The sequence below is a fragment of the Callorhinus ursinus genome, unplaced genomic scaffold (assembly GCF_003265705.2).
Source record: "Callorhinus ursinus isolate GAN/ISIS: 27379988/994484 unplaced genomic scaffold, GSC_fseal_2.0 scaffold6, whole genome shotgun sequence".
In the NCBI taxonomy this organism is placed as follows: domain Eukaryota; kingdom Metazoa; phylum Chordata; class Mammalia; order Carnivora; family Otariidae; genus Callorhinus; species Callorhinus ursinus.
Window position 1 is genome coordinate 33,265,426 of NW_027397068.1, and position 5,802 is coordinate 33,271,227.

Sequence of the window (5,802 nt, forward strand, 5' to 3'; positions counted from 1 at the left end):
TGTGTGTGTGTGTGTGTGTGTGTGTGTGTGTGTGTGTGTGTGTGTGTTGGAGCGTGAGTGGGTGGGAAGGATTGCGGGGACTGGGGCTGCGAGGGATGGGAGTCGGCTCGGGCAAACAACGCACCCGACCCGCAAGTTAACTGAGCCCCTGCCCGCCCTCCGCTCCGGCCTCGCAGCCCCCCCAGGCCCCCAAAGCCGCCTCGCGCTCCCAGCGACAGCCCCACAGCCACCCCGGGAAGTGGTTGGGCGCGAGCCCCCAAACTCTGCGGAGCGTAGTTAGCGCGTTTCCTGCCTCTCTCCCTCAAAAAGAGCCCAGAGCGCAGCGCCCAGCGCCCGCTGACAGACTGACCCACTCCCACCAACGACTCTCTAAATTTACCCGGGGAATCACCCCGCCGTTTCCCCTCCCGCACTAGTTTAACCCCGAGCCCCAGGGAACGTCTCAAAAGTCTACCCCGGGCACTGCCTAGGAGAACCGCGCCCCACAAAGTGCTTTCGGCTGGCACCACAAGGAGGTCTCACTTGGGCGATTCCCCTCTCTTGCCATTTCCTCCCCAAATCTACGAGCTCTCAGCCCGCTGAGCCCGAGTCCCTCCCCCGCGCGAGGCGGGCAGCGCGCCCAGCTCACCTTCGTCCCCGGCGCCGCGGCGGGGGCGGGAGCCCAGGGCGCGGGCGCCTGGTCGAGCCCGGCCACGGGTCGGCTCCCGCAGTCCCGGCGGCAGTTGGTCTAGTAGTTTCGGAACCCGGGCTCCGGCTCCGGGGTGAGCGAGTCTGCGTGAATGGAAGCGAGCGACCGCGCTGTGCGTGCGCGCGTGAGAGTAAGAGGCGGGCGGGCCCCACAGGCAGGCGGCGGCGGCGGCGGCGGCGGCGGCGAGGTCCCAGGCGGGGAGCCGGAAGGGGGAGAAAGCGGGTGCGAAGTAGTGGAGTTTAGGGCGCGTTGCCTGCACTTCCCCGGGAGGCTGGAACCAGGTGCGGCAGGGCGCGCTCCCGCGGCGCAGGCACGGCACGGGCAGCCGCCGGAACCCGAGTCCACGCAGTGTCCGGGCCCGCAGCCGCTCTGCGGGAGGAGGTGCGCATCCTCCTCGCCCCACGCGGGCACCAGCGCGGCCCCGGACTGAGCGCCAAGGGGAGAGCCTCCGGTGTCCTCTGTGACGGCTTCTTGGGCAGCCTGCTCCCTCCCGATCTGCCCAAAAGAGCAACAGTCAGTGCAGCTGGGATCTTCCCTTCCTGGGTCTCGGAGCCGGCGGTGCCAAGCGGTGCGGGCGCCCCGCTCCCCGCGGCTGGCGCTGTCACGGCCGCCGCCCGGCCCCCGGCGCGCCCGAGCCGGCAGCTGCCTCCCGGAGACGTGCCCAGCTGTGTGCGCGTGTGTGTGTCTAAGCGAATCTCTTCCCCTCCATCACTCGGGCACGCGGGAGGGACCCGGTCCCCGGCGACCAGCTGCAGAGTGGCTGCCAGTCCACACCCTCCAGGCTCTCTCCTCACCCACCCCGCCCCTACTCCTCGCCCTCCGCCTCCTCCCCCTGCTCCTCCTCCAGCAGGCGCTCCCGAGCTCCCAAAGGCGGTGAGAAACCGCAGCGAAAGGGGCGGAGAAGGGTGGGGAAGGAAGCGCAGGTGTCTTCAGCCGAGAGAGCGGCGCACACACCGGAGCGGCTTGCTGCAACGGGAGGTCAGGGATTAGGCGGAGAAGGGGGAGGGAGGAGAGGATTTACACCGCGGCGGAGGTCCGGTGGCTGAGCCGCCACCCGTCCCACCCAGGCGCGGGAGCCGCGGGCCGGTAGGGCGGTGGACAGCGGGATGCGCAGGGCAGCCCCGCCTACTGAGGTCGAAGCTTGGGGAACCCGCGGTAGTGACCAGGGCGACAGAACCTGGCAACTTAAAAGTCGGAAGGACCCAGTGTCTGAGGAGCTGAGACCGGTCTCTCTGGGGTGAGGGGCCTAGACACGGAGCTTGGGGCACACAGGTGTCCAGGGAGCTCGCGTGTGGCTCCAGGTTGCCAGGCAAGAGAGCTGGAGGCTGTGATGGGTCGGGCGGCGGCAGCGGCCGATCTCAGACTGCTGTGTGCATCCGGAGTCACAGGGGGCGATCACCGCCTAGCTGGGAAGCTGAGATCACCGCTCAGCCTTTTTTCGAGTCCAAATCCCAAACCCAAGAGGCACACTCGCCTTCCCAATTCAGTCTGCGACCCTCCTACCCCTGGCACCCTGCAACACAGCGACCAGGGAACTCTAGGTGCTATTTACCAGGTCGAAAGGATCCCACCTGATCTGTAACTGGTGTGTTGCTGCTTCTCTTTCAACTCTAGTCCCCTCCCTTAATATCTATGGCCACCCAACCAAAATTCCCCGGAAAGCTAATACCTTTCTTACTGATAAAGTTTCTTCTCTCTGGAATTTCCTTTAAAAAATAAATAAATACCCCCCCCCCGCCTTCTTTTGGCTGTTGAGGCATTAGGTCTCTTGTTAATTCCATAGTACAAATGAAACACACACAAAAAAAGTCTTAGTGGAGAATCACACGTTATTGCTTCTGATGGCTTGTCTGTTTTCAAATGACAGTCACAGAATGCAAAAGTTGAGTCAACCTGGGGTAGAGAGGATTGTCCTTGCAATTAGAGATCCGTTACAATGATCACTGGCAACAACACTAGAAAGAACAGCGGTGCTTTCTCCATATCCATTTCTTTTTATTATGGTAATTTCACTCTGTTAATTCAGCAATCTGAAAATGAAAGGTTGGATGCAATTCACAAGGCACAGTATTTCTAGATTCTCACTGAACAGCCGGCTCACCCCCTTTCCAGGCTTACTCTTACCATCACTTTTTTAAAGCTCCCGAGCTCAGATCTGAAAGTGCACTTTATTTAAATTTCAGGATACAGCCTGAAGGACAAAGCTGCTGAGTTCTAGAAAGATAACTTAAATGTAAGTAAACTTATTTACCAACTACTTGGACAAAATCATAAGCTCAACAGCAACAACAGAATGTATATTGTTTAATATATTGAGCAGGAGGAAAAATGGCTGTTTGCCAGATATGTGATCCATTAACCTCTTTAGCTCATTGTTGGCAACAATAGCATACAATCACATTCTTATGTTTGAAAGACAAGGGATTGTTTTTTTCCCCATCTCAAAATCACAATGCCACATTATAATCTAAAAGAGACCTCAAACAATAAAAGCAGTAAGAAAGGAAGCTACACAATTGGCTTTTTCTCTGAACAAATGTTGCTGTTCTGTTTTTCTTGAGGGGAAAAAATGCTGATAAGCAATAAAGTCCACAAAGGCATGACAAGAGATTTTGAAGAATGCCTCACTCCATCTATCTGTCCTTTCAATTAGTAAACTTTTATTTAAAATGTTTATGTTGTCTTTATATTGGTATTCATTCTTTTTCTTTCGTGCCAGGAAGATTACTGAGAAGGACAATGGGGTGAGATGAATCTGGTTTCACATAATTCTGTCTTGCTTCAGGTTTATGTCTGGCAGGAGAGGAACACTCAGCAGCCTATGCTTCTCAGCAAGCCTAACTTCTCCTCAGAGGATCCTTGGCTCAGTAGCTCATGGACTGACGGATGGACCGACGGCAAGATTGTCAAGTGATTTTGCCTAGCTTGTGCAAGATCACATCTGAGGCTGGGAGCAGCTATAGATCCCGAAACTGAGAAGCAAAGCTCTGGAAAGGGTTTCTACCTTGTCCATGGTTGGAGGATTAGATTGGGGTATTTGCACTTTTTTTCTGTGCTGCTCTTCAGTTCCCACAGATATCCTGGCCTTCCTGCTTGCTGGATGAAGTACAGAGGTGGGTGGTTGGGGTCTCATATATTCACTAGTAACATTTTGGCACTGTGTTGAATTAAAACTAAACATCAGACAAAGTGGCACATCCAAAAAATCTTTTCAAAATGCAGTTTTGAAAACAGTCATAGATTCTGGTTTGGTTTAGTCACCAAAGCCAAATAAAGCACTCAATAATGAAAATATTTAGTTAATTAGAGTGACCATTTGGTAAAGAATCTTTTTCTGAGCATCATCACACTCCCTTGTCTCATAAAGAGGCAACGTTAAATATTGTTAAGCTTATAGTTTAAATGGAGGCTGATCCTCTCAGTTAAAGCATGGAAGTATTTGTCATTGTTAGGAAAGAGGAGATAGCTGACCTATTTTCCAAAACCCATCTTTATTTTTTTCAAGTAGCCAATCGCTGACGTCTAGATTCAGTTGGATTAGCAAATATTCATTCAAAGAACCTCCCTATGTACCCACAGAGAAACGAAAAGATGAATAAAAGCTTACCCTCATGGGCAAGCTCAGTAATCACTAGGGTTATAGGTCTGGTTGTGGCCTGGGGTCCTTCCTGTATATGGAAATGAGCCCCTGCACCCACATCTCCATACTCTATCACTGTACTTGAGTATCTCTTGTTTGAAAGTTGTGATTTTTGCATTGTGCTATGTTTAAGTGGTTAGAGTCCTGAAAGTGTAAGGTCATACATGATTGTAAGGGAAGCATTTCTTTTTTTTTTTTTAAGATTTTTTATTTATTTGAGAGAGAGTGTGAGAGAGAGGACGAAAGTGGGGTGAGGAGCAGAGGGAGAAGCAGACTCCCCACTGAGCAGGGAGCCTGATGCAGGGCTCGATCCCCAGACTCCAGGATCATGACCTGAGCCGAAGGCAGCCACTCAACTGACTGAGCCACCCAGGTGCCCTGGGAAGCATTTCTTATAGAAGAGGTAGTCCACTGTACAGGTGTCACAGGCTATGAAGGTGGTAAAGAGGACTTAACCTCTCTCTAGGTTTAGATTAGCACTTGCCAATAGAAGTGTGATGTGAGGCAGTGTGTGAGCCATACATGCAATTTCAAATATACTATAGTTATAAAAAGTAAAAAGATACAGGTGAAATTAATTTCAATAACATATTTTATTTAAGCTTCAATATCTAAAATACTGCAATTTCAACATATGAGAAATAGGAAAAGTATTAATGAAATATTTCCCCCCCTTTTTTTTGAATTATGATTGATAGAATGGCTCCCATGCCCTAATCTCTGGAACCTGTGAATATGTGACATTAACATAGCAAAAGGGACTTTGCAGAGGTAATTAATTTTACAGACTTTAAAATAGGGAGATTATCCAGGATTGTTGGGTGGACCCAATCTAATCACAAGAATTCTTTTTTCTTTTCTTTCTTTTTTTTTTTAATCACAAGAGTTCTTAAAAACAAGAAAAGATGGGAAAAAGAACTCAGAGAAATTTAAAGCACAAGAAGGATTCAACATGCTGTGGCTGGTTTAAAGATGGAGGGGCTAATGTGACAAGGAATGCAGGAGGTCTTCAGGAGCTGAAAGAGGCTCCTCTCTGACAGGCAGGAAGGAAATGAGACCTGCCCTTACAACCATAAGGAACTGAATTTGGCCAATAACCTGAATGATCGTGGAAGCAGATTCATCTCCAGAGAAGAATACAGCCCTACTGATACTTTGGGTTCGGCTGAGCCATGCTACACCACAACTTCTGCACCACAGAAATGTGAGAGAATAAGTGGGTGTTTGATGCGACTTGGTTTATGGTGATTTTTTATAGCAGCAATGGAGAACTCAGACATGTACTCTGTCTTGAAATCTGGTATGTACTTACCCTTACAGCCCATCTCAATTTGGTTGGCCACATTTCAAGTATTCAATAGACAGTATGTGGATGGCTATCATGTTGGACAGTACAGGTCTAGACCAAGAGAAATCAAGATATCTAGGAAGTGCTAGGGTTGTAGGCCAAAGATCATGTTACTATGTGGAGAAA

The 5,802-nt window shown here is 50.8% G+C and overlaps 1 protein-coding gene and 1 long non-coding RNA gene across 5 annotated transcripts in view; one reads left to right on the plus strand and one right to left on the minus strand.

Annotated features, from left to right (window-relative positions):
- The window catches only part of HS3ST5 (heparan sulfate-glucosamine 3-sulfotransferase 5), a 264,957-nt gene extending 264,209 nt beyond the window's left edge, over window positions 1-748 (minus strand). For 3 of the 4 annotated variants that reach the window (XM_025860618.2, XM_073893807.1, XM_073893803.1), the window contains exon 1: window positions 629-723. The gene's annotated coding sequence lies outside the window, so the exon portion shown is untranslated. Of the gene's footprint in view, window positions 1-628 lie in introns of all 4 variants that reach the window. The other variant, XM_073893805.1, reaches the window with a different exon arrangement.
- Window positions 749-1,572: 824 nt separating this feature from the next.
- On the plus strand, window positions 1,573-5,521 carry LOC141372978 (uncharacterized). Its single transcript, XR_012378537.1, has 4 exons — window positions 1,573-1,666; window positions 2,872-2,921; window positions 3,474-3,801; window positions 5,213-5,521. It is a non-coding gene; the product is annotated as an uncharacterized lncRNA (long non-coding RNA).
- The last annotated feature ends 281 nt before the right edge of the window (window positions 5,522-5,802 follow it).